Source organism: Danio aesculapii, chromosome 23 (assembly GCF_903798145.1).
Source record: "Danio aesculapii chromosome 23, fDanAes4.1, whole genome shotgun sequence".
Classification (NCBI taxonomy): domain Eukaryota; kingdom Metazoa; phylum Chordata; class Actinopteri; order Cypriniformes; family Danionidae; genus Danio; species Danio aesculapii.
Window position 1 is genome coordinate 25,786,513 of NC_079457.1, and position 26,023 is coordinate 25,812,535.

General features: G+C 42.5%; 3 non-coding genes across 3 annotated transcripts; all 3 read right to left on the bottom strand.

Annotated features, from left to right (window-relative positions):
- Nucleotides 1-19,834: 19,834 nt before the first annotated feature.
- Nucleotides 19,835-19,906, bottom strand: trnal-caa (transfer RNA leucine (anticodon CAA)). Its single transcript has one exon. It is a non-coding gene; the product is annotated as a tRNA-Leu (tRNA).
- Nucleotides 19,907-20,183: 277 nt separating this feature from the next.
- Nucleotides 20,184-20,255, bottom strand: trnat-cgu (transfer RNA threonine (anticodon CGU)). The gene has a single exon. It is a non-coding gene; the product is annotated as a tRNA-Thr (tRNA).
- A 3,145-nt stretch (nucleotides 20,256-23,400) lies between these two features.
- On the bottom strand, nucleotides 23,401-23,472 carry trnam-cau (transfer RNA methionine (anticodon CAU)). Its single transcript has one exon. It is a non-coding gene; the product is annotated as a tRNA-Met (tRNA).
- Nucleotides 23,473-26,023: the final 2,551 nt, after the last annotated feature.

The following is a 26,023-nucleotide window of genomic DNA, read 5'->3' on the forward strand; positions in this document are numbered from 1 at the left end:
GAAATAGGGAGAGTGTAATGATAAAATAGCATTAAAATAAAATGGAGGGAGAATTTGATAGAGAATGTGAGGAATATGATTGTCCCCCTTTAAGACAACAATGGGATAAAATGGCAGATGTCTTATTGGCACAAACTCATCCAAAATATAGGAAAAAACGAATAAAAGAACTGGGAGAATGTGAACGTGAAATGATTGAACATTATGGTACTGATTGTATGGACAAAAAGGGGTCTCTGTTTCAGAAAGTGGGAATAAAAGAGAGAAGAGCACAGGAAGCTGTTTTAAGACACAGAAAAGAGGAAGTAGGGCTGTGCAGAAACTATACCTAGATCCCCCGCCCCATACAATCCACCACAGCCTAACATGATAGGGAAACAGATGCCAATGTTTAATGTGAAAGGAGGTACTTTGAACTTAGATGAGATACAGGAAGGAGCAACAGGGGAGAACAGCCTGAGAATGGGGAAGGTGAACAACAGAGTAGGATAAGGAATGAACCTGGGAATGACTTACGAAATGAAGTAATGAGCCAATGTTCTGCCATACAATTGGAGGTAAGGAGTCTATTAGAACAGCTTATCTCTGAAGAACAGAAAACAAAGGAACAGAGTAAAAATGGCAGGAGTTCTGCAGCCAGATCAGTTGTGGATATGGATGACAGTGATGATGACAGCCAGAGTAGTTCAGGAGGAGGGACTAGAAGAAGGAAGGTAGGGGAAAATAAGTTAGGACTGCAGGTCAGATTAGATGGGAAGTTGACTCTGAGAGAGGAAGAAGTTAGAGAAGAAGATAGTTAAGATAATGAAAGGGACACCGGAGAAGATAAATGGCCAGTTTCTTCCACGCCTCAGACACAGTGGCCTAGGCGAAGCCAAAGATTAACAGAAAAAGCCCCCAAATCCACCCTAGCTACTATGGGAAGGGTGTGCAACATGCCTTTTTTGGCAGGGCCTACAGACCACAGTTACCAGCCATGGTCACTAACAGATCTTGAGACCCTGGTAAAAAAGCTACCAGCCGTAACAGAAGGAGGTGGTAGATGGGTGAACAAGTTGTTCGCCTTATCACATGGTCAGATACTATCAGTAGGGGACTTGAGACAAATAATGAGTCGAGTCCTGTCAGGACATCAGATTGTGGATGTGGAACAGAGGGCTGGCACCACAAGTTTGGGAAACAGTGCCCCATTGGTGCAAGGAGGGGGTCAGTCACCTCTGTGTCAGGCTATAAGGGACAAGTTTCCCACCCCTGATACCATGTTTGAGAATTTGAAATTAAAACACAAGGATGGGGAAAATGGTTCAGCCTATATAAATCGATGTTGCCAAGAGTGGGGAGAGGCATGTGATGAAAACCCAATGTGTAACCCTGTCACTAACAGAATTTTCAGGGCAGCTGTACTGCAAGGAGCTCCAGCTGGTGTGACCCAAGCCATGAAACAATCTCCTGAGGTACCTGGCAGTGATGATGCTAAATGGAAAAGGTATGCAGTACATTTCATAGACAAAGCGGTAGAGAGAGCAGACAAAGAAGGGGGTGAACTATTAAAATTACAAAAAGAGTTGTTGAAGCTGCAACTGGAGAAAGAAAAAACAGTAAAGAATAAAGGTTAAAACAGATGACAGTTCAAATGGCCCAGCCTCCCCCACAAACAAATGAGGGTAGTTATGAGGGCACCACCCAATATCCTCCAAGTCAACCACAATGGAGTAGAGGGAGGGGAGGAGCTAGGGGTCGAGGAACAGTCAGGCTAGATGGCTGCTACAGGTGTGGAGGTAACAATCATTGGGAATGCAGAGAGGTAGAGGACAACCCCAAAGGAGAGGGTGGGGTAATAGGCCAGTGCCGCCGAACCAACCCAGTTTCCAGCAACCACTGACTCAATAGTGGGTTGGAACAGAGGATGGTTATTATGCATGAAGGCCCCCACAGAGAGCCCAAGAGAGTGCTATGGCCGAGCCCCTCTTGACCATCACTATCAACAATAGTGACATTGAGGCCTTAGTAGATACAGGAGACACTTATTCCACCGTTACTGATGGTGTTGACAGACGACAATTATCATCAAAACATGTAGAAGTTATGTGTTTCTCTGGGGATACTGAAAGATGGCCACTGACTAAACCACTTCCTGGGGCCATTGCAGGGCAACAACTCACACACTCTTTTCTCTACTCCACTAATTCGCCAGTTCCCCTACTGGGTAGAGATTTATTGATAAAAGCTGGAGCTAGTATACTCTGCACCCCTGAAGCAGTAATTGCTTCCTTCCTCACTGGGCAGACGGTTAATTGCTCACTACAAGGTGGAATGGGACACAATCAGTGGTTACTTGCACCATCCCCCACCCCAGACAATTGTGTAGACATTTACTGGGCTCTGCTATCTCCATCGCAGACAGGAGCCTATTCACTCTTCCAAGAATGGAAAGCGTGGATATATACACTAGACATTTTCATTCCTCCCCCTGATGATTTACACTGCATACTGTTCTATGGCAGACAGGAAGACCATGTGTATCAGTAGGCCTTCATAGATATTGAAGGGTCACAGTGGAGCCTAAAGAGCACAGGTCTGTTGATAGGGAAATAAGGTGTGGTGGCTCCAATCTGCTTAACAGAGGAACAAGAAACATGGTACAAAATGAGGCAGACTGCTGCCCCACATGTATCACTGGCATTGCACCCCACACATGAGGCTAGGGAGCTAGGCTCAATGACAAAGAGACTACTAACTGTCACTGACTGGGAGCCCACAGGCAACACACAGTTGTATTACTCCCAGTTACAGAGTAGTGAGGGAACCCTTGACCTGGGCACTCTGGAACACAAATGAATTTCCAGGTGTCATGGCATGATAAATCTGATGGGGAGGGGGCAGAGGAAATAATTAACTCCATGCCACAATAATTATGGTCAACAGGACCCACTGACGTGGGATACTGTAATATAACACCTGTCACTTTTGACATCTCTGACGGCCCACCAACATGGGTCCCACAGTACAGAAATAGACCAGAAGCCGTAGCTGGCATCAAGCCAACGATTGAGGGCCTACTTAACTCTGGAGTTTTGACTCCCCACCAGTCACAATGGAACACACCTATATTTCCAGTCCCTAAACAGGGAGGCAGGTATAGGATGGTACATGACCTCAGAGAAATCAACAGTAGAGTTACTACCCCAATAGTTGCTGTCCCTAACCCATACACTGCCCTTTCCATGGTAAACATATCGCACCAATGGTTCTCCTGCATAGACATGGCAAATGCATTTTTCTGCATACCAATTTCAGATGAATGTAAAGATTGTTTGGCTTTCACTTTTCAAGGAACCCAATATTCTTACAATAGACTGCCACAAGGGTTCATCTTGAGCCCGGGCATTTTAATCAGGTCTTGAAACAACAATTACAGGACTGTCAGTTACCAGAGGGAGTGGTGACAGTAATGTATGTTGATGATATCTTGATAGCTGCACCTTCGCCAGAGTCATATTTAAAGGCCACTGAGACTGTCTTGAGGAAACTGTGGGAGGCAAAAATTTTGACAGCTGCAAATATCACCTACAGCCACAATGGGATCAACATGGCTGACCTTATGACTGATGGGGACCATCATGATTGTGCACCATTGACAGACAGATTATCAGTAGCTAGGGAGGGTCTGACAGCCTCCCCACTTCCTAAAAAACAGACAACCCAATAACACTGTTTACGGATGGTAGTTGCCACAGGGCGGATGATGGAACTTTGAAAGCAGGATTTGCTGTGGTTCAATTACAGGGTGACCAATTTGTCACAATACAAGCTGAACCCCTAATTGGTAAACAATCTACACAAAAAGCAGAACTATTGGCCCTAATCAATGCATTGAGACACTCAAAAGGACATGCTGTCAACATCTACTCTGATTCTGCATATGCACTGTCCACAGCCCACGTGGAGCTGCCTGTGTGGATGGGATGTGGATTTACAACTTCTTCTGGCCGGCCTGTTACTCATGAGAAAGAAGCAAGAGAGCTCTCTGAAGCCATAATGTTGCCAAACAAAGTGGCTATTATTAAGTGCATTGGTCATTCTCAAGGAACTGACCTAATATCAAAAGGTAATGATGCAGCAGGCTTGGCGGCAAAACGTGCCTCAGGCTACCTACAGGGTCAGTTTGTGGTCACATCTGAGCCAGACGTGACATCCCTCCTACCAGAATTCTCAAGAGAATTCTTATCTGAGCAACAAGACATGGCTGCTCCTGAAGAAATGTCTGTGTGGAAAAACAAAGGGGCAATCAAACACGAGGGTGGGCTTTGGACAGCACCTGATGGTAGAGCTTTGCTCCCAGCGTCACTAGTCCCAAGCGTGTTGAAAGAAGCCCACACACATGCACACTGTGGTGATAAGCAAATGTCGTGAGCATTGCAATCATGGTGGCATTCTTTTATGCCACACCTAATTTCTGGGTATATAACGACATGTGACATCTGTCAGATGCATAATGTCAAACCAACTATGAAACCATCTCAGGGATCGTTCCCATTGGCAAATGGCCCTGGGGATGAAGTTATAATTGATTTCACTGACATGATTGAAAGGGTAAATGGTAAACGATACTTGCTTGTTATGATTGATGCATATACTGGATGGCCAGAGGCCTTCCCGGTGGGCAAGGAAGACAGCACTGCTGTCATTAAATGTCTGATAAACCATTACATCCCACGTCATGGTTTTCCGAGCCGGGTAAGATCTGACAACGGCTCACACTTTAAAAATGAACATCTGGCTGATGTGGAAAAGGCATTGGGTTTAGTACACCATTTCGGGACAGTCTATCACCCACAGTCACAAGGTAAGGTTGAGCGGTTGAATCTAACATTGAAAAACAAATTGACTAAAATCTGTGCACAGACTAAATTGACATGGCTGGGTGCTCTTCCACTGGCCTTGATGTCAGTAAGGAGCTCTGTGAGCCGAGCAACAGGATACACGCCCTTCGAACTGTTGACTGGTCGCCAATTTTCTGGCCCACTGACCCCACTACAATTGGAACCAGTACACCATTATCACACAAAATTTACTATTACAAATTGACTGCTCTAATTGAATCTTTTGACAAAATGTTACCAACTGATTTTAGGGGACACGAATATCCAGCACCACTACCTGACCGAACTTGGGACTGGGTGAGATTGAGAATCTACAGGCGTAAATGGAAAGAGCCTCGCTGGTCTACTCCAATTAAGGTAATTGCACTGTGTTCGTCTTGCAGGAAAAGGTGACACTTGGTACCATCTGAGCCAGTGCTGTCCGGCGGACCCACCGTCCAGATCACTGGATGACACCAGAGTGGACCTTGCTTCGCAGGTCCAAGAGAGGGAGGATACCACAGGAAGTGCAGGAGGGAGTGAGGGTACCACAAAAGGAGGTGATACACAAACATATACACACGATAAAAATTTTCATCCATCACAAAGTAACCTACAAACTTTGCAAGTGGTCCACAAAACTGTGGATTTATTCACAGCCCCTAAAGGAGAAGCTGTAGCCCATTGTGTCAGTGCAAACTGTGTATTTGGAGCGGGCATAGCGAAAAAAAATCAGAGAAAGATATGGGGTTGACAAAGTAAAGGCCAAGAGGAAAACGAAAGGTGACTGTGCTATAACTCACGAGGCAGACAGAATAGTTTTCCACCTGATCACAAAAACACTTGCTAGAGACCTACCCACATATGAGGACTTTGAGAGCAGTCTAATCTGCATGAGAACGTGGTGTGACAAATTACACATCACCAGATTGTCAATACCCCGGCTGGGGTGTGGTTTGGACAAGTTGGAATTCTATAGAGTTCTCCACATTGTTGAAAAGACATTTAAAGGCCAGAACATAACCATTTCAGTTTATACGTTAGAATAAGTTTACTGTGCTTGCTATTTTTTGTTGTAGCTTTGATATTGAATATATATTACTTGCTGTTAACACAATAACTGTAACACGTGGATGACAGAGACAAAGGTAAGATCCAAGTGCAGGTTTATTCGGTAGTCAGGCAAGCAAGGGTCAACAAGGGTGCAAACAGATGAAAAAGGCATTCAGGAAGCTCAGGCAGCGGCGGCCATTCAGGAAGCTCAGGTGGCGGCGACCATTCAGGAATCTCAGGCAGCAGCGGCCATTCAGGAAGCTCAGGCGGCGACAGCAGCTCTGGCAGCAGTGACGGCTGTGGCTCTGGCAGCGGTTCTGGCAGTGCTGGCGGCAGCGGCTTTGGCAGCAGTGGCAGCGGCTCTAGCAGTACTGGCAGCGGCAGTGGCTCTGGCAGCTCTGGCGGTGACTGAGGATCTGGCAGCTCTGGAGGTGACTGAGGATCTGGCAGCTCTGGAGGATTTGGCAACTCTGGCAATGACTGAGGATCTGGCAGCTCTGGAGGATTTGGCAGCTCTGGCAGTGACTGAGGATCTGGCAGCTCTGGAGGTGGTGGTGGGAGCTCTGGCAGTAACAGCTCTGGTGGTGGCAGCAGCTCTGGCAACTCAGGTGGCGGTGGCCATTCTGGTGGCTCAGGTGATGGTGTTTCAGGAACTGGAACAGGAACTATGGCAGGAACAGACTTGGAACAAGAAACCATCTTCTGAGCAAGTGACAGACTGGCGCTTGCCATATTGTGAGCTGGAGACAGGAGTATGGGTGATGCAAGCATATTGGTGCTAATGTGTTGGGCAGCAAGCCCCGTCGCCAGCTGGTCTTGCTGTCTATTGCCCCCCCAAACAAACATTTAGGGGTCTCTTCCACCTCGCCCACGGTGAAGGAGGAACTATAGGCTTGTAAAGCCACATCCAGGGCTTGTTGGAAAGATCCCTGAGGACCACAACAGATGAAGGTGGATTTTAGTGGTTCATTTAGTCCACGATAAAAGAAATCAATGAGTATACAGTCCAGGAGGGTGGTGTCATTGGCTATGTCCAGAAAAGAATTAATATGGTCCTTGAGGGAATTCGTACCTTGCCTTAATCTGACTAGACGTCCTGCTGAATCCATGTTTGGCCGAGTCTTCTGTAACACGTGGATGACAGAGACAACGTTAAGATCCAAGTGCAGGTTTATTCGGTAGTCAGGCAAGCAAGGGTCAACACAGGTGCAAACAGATGAATAAAGGCAAATTCAGAATCATAGTCACTATAACAGGTGAGAGGTCGGAAGGCAGGCAGTGAACATGGACAAACAGACAAACTTGGCAAGGGTCAAAACACGGAGAAACAAGACTAAAGGAAACATGTTGAATTGTCACTTTACAGGTAAACAAAACTCGGCAAGGAAGTGAGTGTGTGTGTGCTGCTAAAGTAGTGTGTGTGATTAGTCCAGAAGCAGCATCAGCTGTGGGAGTCCAATCAGTGGAGACTTGCAGCAGGTGTGTGTGTGTGGCATGACTGAATTTGTAGTTCATAAGATGTAGTCCATGTGAAAGTGAGTTCTTACCAGTGACCTCTGGTGGTTAGAGATTGCTGGTAATCATGACAATAACGCTGTGAAAAATAAGAAAAAGGGAGGATCAGAATTGAAAAATAAGGAAAACCAGCATCAATAAAACATTAGGGTCAAGTTGTGGGAAAACTGGAAACTACTGGGGATAGTGGGGATATTAACTCTGATAATAGTGGGGACAATTCTAGGAGTAGGAAAAAGCCAGAACAGGAATGAAACCTCAACAGTAAAACCAACCAGAGTAAAAAGATCCCTAGGGGAAGAAAACAGGTGTTCCAAGTATTATGGAGGGCTGTCCATAGAATATGTAAAGGGAGAGACAACATCTTACACATTTGATCTATGTCAGGTAATTGACTGTGGGGGACACAATAGTTCCTGGCAAGGATATGACGTATATGTTTGTTTTGATCAGATTATGAATGCATGGTGTAACACGAGGGGTAAGGCAGATAATAAGTGGTGTAGAGGGTGGGATCAAGTAGTGGGGTACACAGGGAAATAGACGCCAAACCCAACATGGTTAGGGAATTTTAAAAACGAGTGGAGAAAACAGAAAATACAAAGGGATTATAGTCCTACCCAGAACCCTATTACTATGTCCATAGGGGAGTGGATAGGATACCCCCTTGATGAGACCCATTATGCTGGGAAAAACAATCCGCCTAAGTTTCTCCATATACTATTAGGGGTCGAGATATCAGGAACTGACCCCCTGGGAATCATAGAAGTTGAGTTTTTAGACAGGGTCAATGTAATAGATAGAAACAAGACAACGACTATAGGACCCCCAATCAGAGATCATAGTAGAGAAATTAGAGGTCGAAGGGTTGTAATACAAATGGATTATACTAAATTAACCCCTGAGGATATACTAGAGAAAGCCACAGGATATGTGTGTATAAAGTGTATCTTGTATATGTATAGAGTGTATCCTGTATGCATGTGTATTTATGTGTGTTTATGTGTATGGACTGTATCGTGTGTGTATGTGACTTGTGTGTATATGTATGTAGTGTTTATGTATAAAGTTTGTGTATGTACTGAGTATATCATGTGTGTGTGTGTGTGTGTGTGTGTGTGTGTATGTTTGGAGTGTAAACTGTATGTATATGTTTGGAGTGTTTATTTATCCTGTGTATTCATGAATTGTCTTTAGTATAGTGTCTCCTGTATCTGGAAAGAGCATGTATCCTCCTGTGGCTCAGTGGTTAAGTGTTAAGAATCTGACACTGGAGACTGGGGTTCAAAGCCAGTGTCTGACAGCAATGTATGGAGTGTGTATATGTGTAAAGTGTGTGTATATGTAAGAAGTGTATATGTATAGAGGCTGGGGTTCAAAGCCAGTGTCTGACAGCAATGTGTATTTGAATTGTGTATATGTATTTGGAGTGTGTGTGTATAGAGATTGGGGTTCAAAGCCAATGTTTGTAGTGTGTATTTCAATTGTTAGTGTATTGTGTATATGTATGAAGTGTCTTGTGTGTGGAGTGTGTATACGTGTTGCGTTTATTCTGTGAGTGTATGTATATGGATAGAGTGTATCATATCTCCTGTGTGTATATTTATGCAGTGTGTGTATATATGTATGGAGTCTATTCTGTGTGTATATGTATGAAGTGTATTGTGTTTATATGTATATGTGAATAGTGTTTATGTGTAAAGTTTGTGTATGTACTGAGTATATCGTGTGTGTGTTTGGAGTGTTTATTTATCCTGTGTATTCATGAATTGTCTTTTGTATAGTGTATCCTGTATTGGGGGAGAGAGTGTATCCTCCTGTGGCTCAGTGGTTAAGCGTTCAGAATCTGACACTGGAGACTGGGGTTCAAAGCCAAAGACTGTGTGACTGAATGTATGGAGTGTGTATACATGTGTATTTGAATTGTGTATATGTATAGACTGTGTGTATATGTAAAAAATGTATATTGTACATGTATAGAGACTGGGGTTCAAAGCCAATGTATGGAGTGTGTATACATGTGTATTTGAATTGTATGTATATGTTCTGTGTGTAAGTGTATGGAGTGCATTGTGTATATGTATGGAGTGTATCTTGTGTATGTGTATATATGAAGTCTAATCTGTGTGTATATGTATGAAGTGTATTGTATATGTGTGTGTGTGTATATATATATAGAGAGAGAGTGTGTATTTTGTGTGTATATGTATAGAGTGTATTCTGTGTGCATATGTATGGAGTGTATCGTGTGTGTTTATGTATTGTGTGTATAGGTATAGAGTTTATCCTGTGTGAATATGTATAGAGTGTATCCTGTGTGTGTATGTGTATGAAGTGTATTGTGTGTGTGTGTGTGTGTGTGTGTATATGTATAAAGTGTATCTTGTATATGTATAGAGTGTATCCTGTGTGCATGTGTATTTATGTGTGTTTATGTGTGTTTATGTGTATGGACTGTATCGTGTGTGTATGTGACTTGTGTGTATATGTATGTAGTGTTTATGTATAAAGTTTGTGTATGTACTGAGTATGAGTACTGAGATATGTATAGAGACTGGGGTTCAAAGCCAATGTATGGAGTGTGTATACATGTGTATTTGAATTGCATGTATATGTTCTGTGTGTAAGTGTATGGAGTGCATTGTGTATATGTATAGAGTGTCTCCTCTGTGTATATGTATGGAGTGTATCTTGTATAGAATGTATATGTATGAAGTGTCTTGTGTGTATGCGTATAGAGTTTATTCTGTGTGTATGGATAAAGTGTATTGAGTGTATCATGTATCCTGTGTATATGTATAAAATGTCTCCTGTGTGTATATTTATGCAGTGTATGTGTATATATGAAGTCTAATCTGTGTGTATATGTATGAAGTGTATTGTATATGTGTGTGTGTATATACATATATATATATATATATATATATATATATATATATATATATATATATATATATATATAGAGAGAGAGAGAGAGAGAGTGTATTTTGTGTGTGTATATGTATAGAGTGTATTCTGTGTGCATATGTATGGAGTGTGTCGTGTGTGTTTATGTATTGTGTGTGTATATGTATAGAGTTTATCCTGTGTGAATATGTATAGAGTGTATCCTATGTGCATGTGTATCGTGTGTGTATGTGTATGAAGTGTATTGTGTGTGTGTGTGTGTGTATATGTATAAAGTGTATCTTGTATATGTATAGAGTGTATTCTGTGTGCATATGTATGAAGTGTATCGTGTGTGTTTTATGTATTGTGTGTGTGTATATATATGTATAGAGTTTATTATGTGTGAATATATATCGAGTGTATTGTGTGTGTGTGTGTGTGTGTGTGTGTGTGTGTGTGTGTATGAAGTGTATCGTTTATGTATACGTATAGAGTGTATCCTGTGTGTGTATATGTATGGAGTGTAGAGAGTGTGTGTGTGTGTATATATGTAAGAAGTGTATATTGTATATGTATAGAGTGTATCCTATGTGCATGTGTATCGTATGTGTATGAAGTGTATTTTGTGTGTGTGTGTGCGTGTGTGTATGGAGTGTATCATGTACCTTGTGTATTTATGTTTGGTGTGTGTGTATGAAGTGTGTGTGTGTGCGCGCGTGTGTATACATGTATAATGTGTCTATGTATAGAGTGTATCATGTGTGCATTTGTATGGAGTGTATTGTGTGTGCATTTGTATGGAGTGTATTGTGTGTGCATATGTATGGAGTGTATCGTATGTGTTATGTATTGTGTGTGTTTATGTATAGAGTTTATCATGTGTGTGTGTATATGTATGGAGTGTATCGTGTGTGTGTGTGTGTATAAAGTGTATCGTTTATGTATACGTATAGAGTATATCCTGTGTGTGTATATGTAAGAAGTGTATATTGTATATGTATAGAGTGTATCCTGTGTGCATGTGTATCGTGTGTTTATGTGTATGGACTGTATCGTGTGTGTATGTGACTTGTGTGTATATGTGAATAGTGTTTATGTATAAAGTTTGTGTATGTACTGAGTATATCGTGTGTGTGTGTGTATGTTTGTGTATGTGTGTGAGTGTTTATTTATCCTGTGTATTCATGAATTGTCTTTTGTATAGTGTATCCTGTATTGGGGGAGAGAGTGTATCGTCCTGTGGCTCAGTGGTTAAGCGTTCAGAATCTGCCACTGGAGACTGGGGTTCAAAGCCAGTGTCTGACAGCAATGTATGGAGTGTGTATATATGTGTATTTGAATTGTGTATATGTATTTGGAGTGTATATGTATAGACTGTGTGTATATGTAAAAAATGTAAATTGTATATGTATAGACTGGGGTTCAAAGCCAGTGTGAATACATGTGTATTTAAATTGTATGTATATGTTCTGTGTGTAAGTGTATGGAGTGCATTGTGTATATGTATAGAGTGTCTCCTCTGTGTATATGTATGGAGTGTTTCTTGTATAGAATGTATATGTATGAAGTGTAGTGTGTATGCATATAGTTTATTCTGTGTGTATGGATAGTGTATTGAGTGTATCATGTATCCTGTGTATATATATATATATATGGTGTGTATATGTATAAAATGTCTCCTGTGTGTATATTTATGCAGTGTATGTGTATATATGAAGTCTAATCTGTGTGTATATGTATGAAGTGTATTGTATATGTATGTGTATATACTTATATATAGAGAGAGAGTGTATTTTGTGTGTGTATATGTATAGAGTTTATCCTGTGTGAATATGTATAGAGTGTATCCTATGTGCATGTGTATGTGTATGAAGTGTATTGTGTGTGTGTGTGTGTGTATATGTATAAAGTGTATCTTGTATATGTATAGAGTGTATCCTGTGTGCATGTGTATTTATGTGTGTGCATGTGTATTGTGTGTTTATGTGTATGGACTGTATCGTGTGTGTATGTGACTTGTGTGTATATGTATATAGTGTTTATGTATAAAGTTTGTGTATGTACTGAGTATATCATGTGTGTGTGTGTATGTTTGGAGTGTTTATTTATCGTGTGTATTCATGAATTGTCTTTTGTATAGTGTATCCTGTATGTTGGGAGAGCGTGTATCCTCCTGTGTCATAGTGGTTAAGTGTTAAGAATCTCACACTGGAGACTGAGGTTCAAAGCCAGTGTCTGGCAGTGTATGGATTGTGTATACATGTGTATTTGAATTGTAAGTGTATTGTGTATATGTAAGAATTGTATATGTATAGAGACTGGGGTTCAAAGCTAATGTATGGAGTGTATCCTGTGTCGTGGGGAGATTGTATCCTCCAGTGGCTCAGTGGTTAAGCGTTCAGAATCTGACACTGGAGACTGGGGTTCAAAGCCAGTGTCTGACAGCAATGTATGGAATGTGTATACATGTGTATTTCAACTGTGTATATGTATTTGGAGTGTATCTGTATAGACTGTGTGTATATGTAAAAAATGTATATTGTATATGTATAGAGACTGGGGTTCAAAGCAAAAGTATGGCATGTGTATTTGAATTGTATGTATATGTTCTGTGTGTATATGTATGAAGTGTCTTATGTGTGTATTTTATAGAGTTTATTCTGTGTGTATGGATAAAGTGTATTGAATGTATCCTGTGTATATTTATGCAGTGTGTGTGTGTGTGTGTGTGTGTGTGTGTGTGTATGTGTATATATGAAGTCTAATCTGTGTGTATATGTATGTAGTGTATTGTATATTTGTGTGTGTATATATATAGAGAGAGAGAGAGAGATTGTATTTTGTGTGTATATGTATAGAGTGTATTCTGTGTGCATATGTATGGAGTGTATCGTGTGTGTTTATGTATTGTGTGTATAGGTATAGAGTTTATCCTGTGTGAATATGTATAGAGTGTATCCTATGTGCATGTGTGTCGTGTGTGTATGTGTATGAAGTGTATTGTGTGTGTGTGTGTGTGTATATGTATAAAGTGTATCTTGTATATGTATAGAGTGTATCCTGTGTGCATGTGTATTTATGTGTGTTTATGTGTATGGACTGTATCGTGTGTGTATGTGACTTGTGTGTATATGTGAATAGTGTTTATGTATAAAGTTTGTGTATGTACTGAGTATATCGTGTGTGTGTGTATGTTTGGAGTGTTTATTTATCCTGTGTATTCATGAATTGTCTTTTGTATAGTGTATCCTGTATTGGGGGAGAGAGTGTATATGTATAGAGTGTCTCCTCTGTGTATTGTATGGAGTGTATCTTGTATAGAATGTATCCTGTTTTATGTGTGTATATGTATGACGTGTCTTGTGTGTATACATATAGAGTTTATTCTGTGTGTATATGTATAGAGTTTATCCTGTGTGAATATGTATGGAGTGTATTGTGTGTGTGTATATGTATGAAGTGTATCGTTTATGTATACGTATAGAGTGTATCCTGTGTGTATATGTATGGAGTGTAGAGTGTGTATATGTAAGAAGTGTATATTGTATATGTACAGAGTGTATCCTATGTGCATGTGTATCGTGTGTTTATGTGTATGAAGTGTATTGTGTGTGTATGTGACTTGTGTGTATATGTATAGAGTGTTTATGTATAAAGTTTGTGTATGTACTGAGTATATTGTGTGTGTGTGTATGTTTGGAGTGTAAACTGTATGTATATGTTTGAAATGTTTATTTATCCTGAGTATGAATTGTCTTTTGTATAGTGTATTCTGTATCTTGCAGAGAGCGTGTGCTCTTGTGGCTCAGTGGTTAAGCATTCAGATTCTGACACTGGAGACTGGGCTTCAAAGCCATTGTCTGACAGCAATGTATGGAGTGTGTATACATGTGTATGTGAATTGTTTGTATTTGGTTGTAAAACACAAGGTAAAAATACAAGGTTCGTAAATTTCATTTTAACAGTTGCAAGAATTGTGATATGGAATAGAAGGAATGCTGTTAAACAAAAAAATGGCAAAATATCTGTGTGTAAATTGTTTGAAAGAAAAATGTCTGTACTGCTTAATGCTCTTTTCTATTATTGTAACACGAATGACAAGATTGATGTATTTGAAAAAGACTTTTTATGTGGAAATATATATGTTCAAATGGCTTTATATAATGTACATGTATTATTACCTGAATGTAATTGTTTTTAATTTTTGATATAAAATAAAGAAAAAATAAAAAATAAAAATAAAAAAACATTCCGCTGATAAAGCCTAGATGAGATAAGGCTGTGGATACTCACCAAAATTCAACAAAGAGATTCAATTAAATGTTATCCTAGCAGAGGACGGTTTCGATCCATCAACCTCTGGGTTATGGGCCCAACACGCTTCCGCTGCTCCACTCCGCTGCTATAGAAAACATGGGACCCAGCTGTGGACACTTACCTAAACATCCTCCTGATAAAGCCTAGATGAGATACAGCTGTGGACACTCACCTAAATTTACTGCTGGTAAAGCCTAGATGAGATACAGCTGTGGACACTCACCTAAACATTCCGCTCATAAAGCCTGGATGAGATACACTCACCTAACTCACCAGTAACTTTGGTGGATACTCACCAAAATTCAACAAAGAGATTCAATTAAATGTTATCCTAGCAGAGGACGGTTTCGATCCATCGACCTCTGGGGTATGGGCCCAGCACGCTTCCGCTGCGCCACTCTGCTGCTATATAACACAGGGAATCCAGCTGTGGACACTTACCTAAACATCCTCCTGATAAAGCCTAGATGAGATACAGCTGTGGACACTCACCTAAACATTCCGCTGGTAAAGCCTAGACGAGATACAGCTGTAGATACTCACCTAAACATCCTTCTGGTATAGCCTAGATGAGATAAAGCTGTGGACACTTACCTAAACATCCTCCTGATAAAGCCTAGATGAGATACAGCTGTGGACAGTCACCTAAATTTAACAAAGATATTCAATTAAATGTTATCCTAGCAGAACATGGTTTCGATCCATCGACCTCTGTGTTATGGGCCGAACACGCTTCCGCTGCTCCACTCTGCTGCTATAGAAAACAGGGAATCCAGCTGTGGACACTTACCTAAACATCCTCCTGATAAAGACTAGATGAGATACAGCTGTGGACACTCACCTAAACATCCTTCTGGTAAAGCCTAGATGAGATACAGCTGTAGATACTCAACTAAACATCCTTCTGGTAAAGCCTAGATGAGATACAGCTGTAGATACTCAACTAAACATTCCGCTGGTAAAGCCTAGATGAGATACAGCTGTAGATACTCACCTGAACGTTCCGCTGATAAAGCCTAGATGAGATACAGCTGTGGATACTCACCTAAATTTTACAAAGAGATTCAATGAAACGTTATCCTAGCAGAGGATGGTTTCGATGCATCAACCTCTGGGTTATGGGCCGAACACGCTTCCGCTGCTCCACTCTGCTGCTATAAAAAACAGGGGATCCAGCTGTGGACACTTACCTAAACATCCTCCTGATAAAGCCTAGATGAGATACAGCTGTGGACCCTCACCTAAAAATCCTGCTGGTAGAGCCTAGATGAGATACAGCTGTGGATACTCACCTAAACATCCTTCTGGTATAGCCTAGATGAGATACAGCTGTAGATACTCAACTAAACATTCCGCTGGTAACGCCTGGATGAGATACAGCTGTAGATACTCACCTGAACATTCCGCTGGTAAAGCCTAGATGAGATACAGCTGTAGATACTCACCTGAACATTCCGCTGGTAAAGCCTAGATTAGATACAGCTGTGGACCCTCACCTAAAAATCCTGCTGGTAGAGCCTAGATGAGATACAGCTGTGGATGCTCACCTAAACATCCTTCTGGTAAAGCCTAGATGAGATACAGCTGTGGACACTCACCTAAATTTACTGCTGGTAAAGCCTGGATGAGATACAGCTGTGGACACTCACCTAAAAATCCTGCTGGTAGAGCCTAGTTGAGATACAGCTGTGGATACTCACCTAAACATCCTTCTGGTATAGCCTAGATGAGATACAGCTGTAGATACTCAACTAAACATTCCGCTGGTAACGCCTAGATGAGATACAGCTGTAGATACTCAACTGAACATTCCACTGGTAAAGCCTAGATGAGATACAGCTGTAAATACTCACCTGAACATTCCGCTGGTAAAGCCTAGATGAGATACAGCTGTAGATACTCACCTGAACATTCCACTGGTAAAGCCTAGATGAGATACAGCTGTGGATACTCACCTAAATTTAACAAAGAGATTCAATTAAATGTTATCCTAGCAGAGGATGTTTTCGATCCATCAACCTCTGGGTTATGGGCCCAGCACGCTTCCGCTGCGCCACTCTGCTGGTATAGAAAACAGTGGATCCAGCTGTGGACACTTACCTAAAGATCCTCCTGATAAAGCCTAGATGAGATACAGCTGTGGACACTAACCTAAATTTACTGCTGGTAAAGCCTAGATGAGATACAGCTGTGGACACTCACCTAAACATCCTTTTGGTAAAGCCTAGATGAGATACAACTGTAGATACTCAACTAAACATTACGCTGGTAAAGCCTAGATGAGATACAGCTGTAGATACTCACCTGAACAATCCGCTGATAAAGCCTAGATGAGATACAGCTGTGGATACTCACCTAAATTTAACAAAGAGATTCAATTACATGTTATCCTAGCAGAGGATGGTTTTGATCCATCGACCTCTGGGTTATGGGCCCAGCACGCTTCCGCTGCGCCACTCTGCTGGTATAGAAAACAGGGGATCCAGCTGTGGACACTTACCTAAACATCCTCCTGATAAAGCCTAGATGAGATACAGCTGTGGACACTCACCTAAATTTACTGCTGGTAAAGCCTAGATGAGATACAGCTGTGGACACTCACCTAAACATCCTTCTGGTAAAGCCTAGATGAGATACAGCTGTAGATACTCAACTAAACATTCCGCTGGTAAAGCCTAGATGAGATACAGCTGTAGATACTCACCTGAACATTCCGCTGGTAAAGCCTAGATGGGATACAGCTGTGGATACTCACCTAAACATCCTTCTGGTATAGCCTAGATGAGATACAGCTGTAGATACTTAACTAAATATTCCGCTGGTAACGCCTAGATGAGATACAGCTGTAGATACTCAACTAAACATTCTGCTGGTAAAGCCTAGACGAGATCCAGCTGTAGATACTCACCTAAACATCCTTCTGGTAAAGGCTAGACGAGATACAGCTGTAGATACTCACCTGAACAATCCGCTGGTAAAGCCTAGATGAGATACAGCTGTGGATACTCGGCTAAATTTAACAAAGAGATTCAATTAAATGTTATCATAGCAGAGGATGGTTTCGATCCATCGACCTCTGGGTTATGGGCCCTGCACGCTTCCGCTGCCCCACTCTGCTGCTATAGAAAACAGGGGAACCAGCTGTAGATACTCAACTGAACATTCCACTGGTAAAGCCTAGATGAGATACAGCTGTGGATACTCACCTAAATTTAACAAAGAGATTCAATTAAATGTTATCCTAGCAGAGGATGTTTTCGATCCATCGACCTCTGGGTTATGGGCCCAGCACGCTTCCGCTGCGCCACTCTGCTGGTATAGAAAACAGGGGATCCAGCTGTGGACACTTACCTGAACATTCCGCTGGTAAAGCCTAGATGGGATACAGCTGTGGATACTCACCTAAACATCCTTCTGGTATAGCCTAGATGAGATACAGCTCTAGATACTCAACTAAACATTCCGCTGGTAACGCCTAGATGAGATACAGCTGTAGATACTCAACTAAACATTCTGCTGGTAAAGCCTAGACAAGATCCAGCTGTAGATACTCACCTAAACATCCTTCTGGTAAAGGCTAGACGAGATACAGCTGTAGATACTCACCTGAACAATCCGCTGGTAAAGCCTAGATGAGATACAGCTGTGGATACTCGGCTAAATTTAACAAAGAGATTCAATTAAATGTTATCATAGCAGAGGATGATTTCGATCCATCGACCTCTGGGTTATGGGCCCAGCACGCTTCCGCTGCGCCACTCTGCTGCTATAGAAAAGAGGGGAACCAGCTGTGGACACTTACCTAAACATCCTCCTGATACAGCCTAGATGAGATACAGCTGTAGATACTCACCTAAATTTACTGCTGGTAAAGCCTAGATGAGATACAGCTGTGGACACAACTAAAAATCCTGCTGGTAGAGCCTAGATGAGATACAGGTGTAGATACTCAACTAAATTTAACAAAGAGATTCAATTAAATGTTATCCTAGCAGAGGATGTTTTCGATCCATCGACCTCTGGGTTATGGGCCCAGCACGCTTCCGCTGCGCCACTCTGCTGGTATAGAAAACAGGGGATCCAGCTGTGGACACTTACCTAAACATCCTTCCGGTAAAGCCTAGACGAGATACAGCTGTAGATACTCACCGGAACATTACGCTGGTAAAGCCTAGATGAGATACAGCTGTGGACACTCACCTAAATTTACTGCTGGTCAAAGCCTAGATGAGATACAGCTGTGGATACTCACCTAAACATCCTTCTGGTATAGCCTAGATGAGATACAGCTGTGGACACTTACCTAAACATCCTCCTGATAAAGCCTAGATGAGATACAGCTGTGGACACTCACCTAAATTTACTGCTGGTAAAGCCTAGATGAGATACAGCTGTGGACACTCACCTAAACATCCTTCTGGTAAAGCCTAGATGAGATACAACTGTAGATACTCAACTAAACATTCCGCTGGTAAAGCCTAGATGAGATACAGCTGTAGATACTCACCTGAACATTCCGCTGATAAAGCCTAGATGAGATACAGCTGTGGATACTCACCTAAATTTAACAAAGAGATTCAATTACATGTTATCCTAGCAGAGGATGGTTTTGATCCATCGACCTCTGGGTTATGGGCCCAGCACGCTTCCGCTGCGCCACTCTGCTGGTATAGAAAACACGGGATCCAGCTGTGGACACTTACCTAAACATCCTCCTGATAAAGCCTAGATGAGATACAGCTGTGGACACTCACCTAAATTTACTGCTGGTAAAGCCTAGATGAGACACAGCTGTGGACACTCACCTAAACATCCTTCTGGTAAAGCCTAGATGAGATACAGCTGTAGATACTCACCTGAACATTCCGCTGGTAAAGCCTAGATGGGATACAGCTGTGGATACTCACCTAAACATCCTTCTGGTATAGCCTAGATGAGATACAGCTCTAGATACTCAACTAAACATTCCGCTGGTAACGCCTAGATGAGATACAGCTGTAGATACTCAACTAAACATTCTGCTGGTAAAGCCTAGACGAGATCCAGCTGTAGATACTCACCTAAACATCCTTCTGGTAAAGGCTAGACGAGATACAGCTGTAGATACTCACCTGAACAATCCGCTGGTAAAGCCTAGATGAGATACAGCTGTGGATACTCGGCTAAATTTAACAAAGAGATTCAATTAAATGTTATCATAGCAGAGGATGGTTTCGATCCATCGACCTCTGGGTTTTGGGCCCAGCACGCTTCCGCTGTGCCACTCTGCTGCTATAGAAAACAGGGGAACCAGCTGTGGACACTTACCTAAACATCCTCCTGATACAGCCTAGATGAGATACAGCTGTGGATACTCACCTAAATTTACTGCTGGTAAAGCCTAGATGAGATACAGCTGTGGATACTCACCTAAACATCCTTCTGGTAAAGCCTAAATGAGATACAGCTGTAGATACTCACCTGAACATTCCGCTGGTAAAGCCTAGATGAGATACAGCTGTGGATACTCACCTAAATTTAACAAAGAGATTCAATTAAATGTTATCATAGCAGAGGATGGTTTCGATCCATCGACCTCTGGGTTACGGGCCCAGCACGCTTCCGCTGTGCCACTCTGCTGCTATAGAAAACAGGGGAACCAGCTGTGGACACTTACCTAAACATCCTCCTGATAAAGCCTAGATGAGATACAGCTGTGGACACTCACCTAAATTTACTGCTGGTAAAGCCTAGATGAGATACAGCTGTGGACACTCACCTAAACATTCCGCTCATAAAGCCTGGATGAGATACACTCACCTAACTCACCAGTAACTTTGGTGGATACTCACCAAAATTCAACAAAGAGATTCAATTAAATGTTATCCTAGCAGAGGACGGTTTCGATCCATCAACCTCTGGGTTATGGGCCCAACACGCTTCCGCTGCTCCACTCTGCTGCTATAGAAAACAGGGGACCCAGCTGTGGACACTTACCTAAACATCCTCCTGATAAAGCCTAGATGAGATACAGCTGTGGACACTCACCTAAAAATCCTGCTGGTAGAGCCTAGATGAGATACAGCTGTAGATACTCACCTGAACATTCCGCTGGTAAGCCTAGATGAGATACAGCTGTAGATACTCACCTGAACATTCCGCTGGTAAAGCCTAGATGAGATACAGCTGTAGATACTCACCTAAACATTCCGCTGATAAAGCCTGGATGAGATACAGCTGTGGACCCTCACCTAAAAATCCTGCTGGTAAAGCCTAGATGAGATACAGCTGTAGATACTCACCTAAACATTCCGCTGATAAAGCCTGGATGAGATACAGCTGTGGACCCTCACCTAAAAATCCTGCTGGTAGAGCCTAGATGAGATACAGCGTGGATACTCACCTAAACATCCTTCTGGTAAAGCCTAGATGAGATACAGCTGTGGACACTCACCTAAAAATCCTGCTGGTAGAGCCTAGATGAGATACAGCTGTGGATACTCACCTAAACATCCTTCTGGTATAGCCTAGATGAGATACAGCTGTAGATACTCAACTAAACATTCCGCTGGTAACGCCTAGATGAGATACAGCTGTGGATACTCAACCAAATTTACTGCTGGTAAAGCCTGGATGAGATACAGCTGTAGATACTCACCTGCTGGTAGAGCCTAGATGAGATACAGCTGTAGATACTCACCTAAACATCCTTCTGGTAAAGCCTAAATGAGATACAGCTGTAGATACTCAACTAAACATTCCGCTGGTAAAGCCTAGATGAGATACAGCTGTGGATACTCACCTAAATTTAACAAAGAGATTCAATTAAATGTTATCCTAGCGGAGGATGGTTTCGGTCCATCGACCTCTGGGTTATGGGCCCAGCACGCTTCCGCTGCGTCACTCTGCTGTTACAGAAAAAGCTGGATCCAGCTGTGGACACTCACCTAAACATCCTTCTGGTAAAGCCTAGATGAGATACAGCTGTAGATACTCACCTGAACATTCCGCTGGTAAAGCCTAGATGAGATACAGCTGTAGATACTCACCTGAACATTCCGCTGGTAAAGCCTAGATGAGATACAGCTGTGGATACTCACCTAAATTTAACAAAGAGATTCAATTAAATATTATCCTAGCAGAGGATGTTTTCGATCCATCGACCTTTGGGTTATGACCCAGCACGCTTCCGCTGCACCACTCTGCTGCTGTAGAAAACAGGGGAACCAGCTGTGGAAACTTACCTAAACATCCTCCTGATAAAGCCTAGATGAGATACAGCTGTGGACACTCACCTAAACATCCTTCTGGTGTAGCCTAGATGAGATACAGCTGTAGATACTCACCTGAACATTCCGCTGGTAAAGCCTAGATGAGATACAGCTGTAGATACTCACCTGAACATTCCGCTGGTAAAGCCTAGATGAGATACAGCTGTGGACCCTCACCTAAAAATCCTGCTGGTAGAGCCTAGATTAGATACAGCTGTGGATACTCACCTAAACATCCTTCTGGTAAAGCCTAGATGAGATACAGCTGTGGATGATCACCTAAATTTACTGCTGGTAAAGCCTGGATGAGATACAGCTGTGGACACTCACCTAAAAATCCTGCTGGTAGAGCCTAGATGAGATACAGCTGTGGATACTCACCTAAACATCCTTCTGGTATAGCCTAGATGAGATACAGCTGTAGATACTAAACTAAACATTCCGCTGGTAACGCCTAGATGAGATACAGCTGTGGATACTCACCTAAATTTACTGCTGGTAAAGCCTGGATGAGATACAGCTGTAGATACTCACCTGCTGGTAGAGCCTAGATGAGATACAGCTGTAGATACTCAACTAAACATTCCGCTGGTAAAGCCTAGACGAGATCCAGCTGTGGACACTCACCTAGACATTCCGCTGGTAAAGCGTAGACGAGATCCAGCTGTGGACACTTACCTAAACATTATACTGATACAGCCTAGATGAGATACAGCTGTGGATACTCGCCTAAATTTACTGCTGGTAAAGCCTAGATGAGATACAGCTGTGGATACTCACCTAAATTTAACAAAGAGATTCAATTAAATGTTATCCTAGCAGAGGATTGTTTCGGTCCATCGACCTCTGGGTTATGGGCCCAGCACACTTCCGCTGCGCCACTCTGCTGTTACAGAAAACGCTGGATCCAGCTGTGGACACTCACCTAAACATCCTTCTGGTAAAGCCTAGATGAGATACAGCTGTAGATACTCAACTGAACATTCCACTGGTAAAGCCTAGATGAGATACAGCTGTAGATACTCACCTGAACATTCCGCTGGTAAAGCCTAGATGAGATACAGCTGTAGATACTCACCTGAACATTCCGCTGGTAAAGCCTAGAAGAGATACAGCTGTGGATACTCACCTAAATTTAACAAAGAGATTCAATTAAATGTTATCCTAGCAGAGGATGTTTTCGATACATCGACCTCTGGGTTATGGGCCCAGCACGCTTCCGCTGCGCCACTCTGCTGGTATAGAAAACAGGAGATCCAGCTGTGGACACTTACCTAAACATCCTCCTGATAAAGCCTAGATGAGATACAGCTGTGGACACTCACCTAAATTTACTGCTGGTAAAGCCTAGATGAGATACAGCTGTGGATACTCACCTAAACATCCTTCTGGTATAGCCTAGATGAGATACAGCTGTGGACACTTACCTAAACATCCTCCTGATAAAGCCTAGATGAGATACAGCTGTGGACACTCACCTAAATTTAACAAAGAGATTCAATTAAATGTTATCATAGCAGAGGATGGTTTCGATCCATCGACCTCTGGGTTATGGGCCCAGCACGCTTCCGCTGCGCCACTCTGCTGCTATAGAAAACAAGGGAACCAGCTGTGGACACTTACCTAAACATCCTTCTGGTATAGCCTAGATGAGATACAGCTGTAGATACTCACCTGAACATTCCGCTGGTAAAGCCTAGATGAGATACAACTGTAGATACTCACCTGCTGGTAGAGCCTAGATGAGATACAGCTGTAGATACTCACCTAAACATCCTTCTGGTATAGCCTAGATGAGATACAGCTGTAGATACTCACCTGAACATTCCGCTGGTAAAGCCTAGATGAGATACAACTGTAGATACTCACCTGCTGGTAGAGCCTAGATGAGATACAGCTGTAGATACTCACCTGAACATTCCGCTGGTAAAGCCTAGATGAGATACAGCTGTGGATACTCGGCTAAATTTAACAAAGAGATTCAATTAAATGTTATCCTAGCAGAGGATGGTTTCGATCCATCGACCTCTGGGTTATGGGCCCAGAACGCTTCCGCTGCGCCACTCTGCTGTGACAGAAAACGGGGGACCCAGCTGTGGACACTTACCTAAACATCCTCCTGATAAAGCCTAGATGAGATACAGCTGTGGACACTCACCTAAATTTACTGCTGGTAAAGCCTAGATGAGATACAGCTGTGGACACTCACCTAAACATTCCGCTGGTAAAGCCTAGACGAGATACAGCTGTAGATACTCACCTAAACATCCTTCTGGTATAGCCTAGATGAGATACAGCTGTGGACACTTACCTAAACATCCTCCTGATAAAGCCTAGATGAGATACAGCTGTGGACAGTCACCTAAATTTAACAAAGATATTCAATTAAATGTTATCCTAGCAGAACATGGTTTCGATCCATCGACCTCTGGGTTATGGGCCGAACACGCTTCCACTGCTCCACTCTGCTGCTATAGAAAACAGGGGATCCAGCTGTGGACACTTACCTAAACATCCTCCTGATAAAGACTAGATGAGATACAGCTGTGGACACTCACCTAAACATCCTTCTGGTAAAGCCTAGATGAGATACAGCTGTGGACACTCACCTAGACATTCCGCTGGTAAAGCCTAGACGAGATCCAGCTGTGGACACTTACCTAAACATTATACTGATACAGCCTAGATGAGATACAGCTGTGGATACTCGCCTAAATTTACTGCTGGTAAAGCCTAGATGAGATACAGCTGTGGATACTCACCTAAATTTAACAAAGAGATTCAATTAAATGTTATCCTAGCGGAGGATTGTTTCGGTCCATCGACCTCTGGGTTATGGGCCCAGCACACTTCCGCTGCGCCACTCTGCTGTTACAGAAAACGCTGGATCCAGCTGTGGACACTCACCTAAACATCCTTCTGGTAAAGCCTAGATGAGATACAGCTGTAGATACTCAACTGAACATTCCACTGGTAAAGCCTAGATGAGATACAGCTGTAGATACTCACCTGAACATTCCGCTGGTAAAGCCTAGATGAGATACAGCTGTAGATACTCACCTGAACATTCCGCTGGTAAAGCCTAGAAGAGATACAGCTGTGGATAGTCACCTAAACATCCTTCCGGTAAAGCCTAGACGAGATACAGCTGTAGATACTCACCGGAACATTACGCTGGTAAAGCCTAGATGAGATACAGCTGTGGACACTCACCTAAATTTACTGCTGGTAAAGCCTAGATGAGATACAGCTGTGGATACTCACCTAAACATCCTTCTGGTATAGCCTAGATGAGATACAGCTGTGGACACTTACCTAAACATCCTCCTGATAAAGCCTAGATGAGATACAGCTGTGGACACTCACCTAAATTTAACAAAGAGATTCAAATAAATGTTATCCTAGCAGAACATGGTTTCGATCCATCGACCTCTGGGTTATGGGCCCAGCACGCTTCCGCTGCGCCACTCTGCCGCTATTGAAAACAGGGGATCCAGCTGTGGACACTTACCTAAACATCCTCCTGATAAAGCCTAGATGAGATACAGCTGTGGACACTCACCTAAACATCCTTCTGGTAAAGCCTAGATGAGATACAGCTGTAGATACTCAACTAAACATCCTTCTGGTAAAGCCTAGATGAGATACAGCTGTGGATACTCACCTAAATTTAACAAAGAGATTCAATTAAATGTTATCCTAGCAGAGGATGGTTTCGATGCATCAACCTCTGGGTTATGGGCCGAACACGCTTCCGCTGCTCCACTCTGCTGCTATAGAAAACAGGGGATCCAGCTGTGGACACTTACCTAAAAATCCTGCTGGTAGAGCCTAGATGGGATACAGTTGTGGATACTCACCTAAACATCCTTCTGGTATAGCCTAGATGAGATACAGCTGTAGATACTCAACTAAACATTCCGCTGGTAAAGCGTAGATGAGATACAGCTGTAGATACTCACCTGAACATTCCGCTGGTAAAGCCTAGATGAGATACAGCTGTGGACCCTCACCTAAAAATCCTGCTGGTAGAGCCTAGATGAGATACAGCTGTGGATACTCACCTAAACATCCTTCTGGTAAAGCCTAGGTGAGATACAGCTGTGGATACTCACCTAAATTTACTGCTGGTAACGC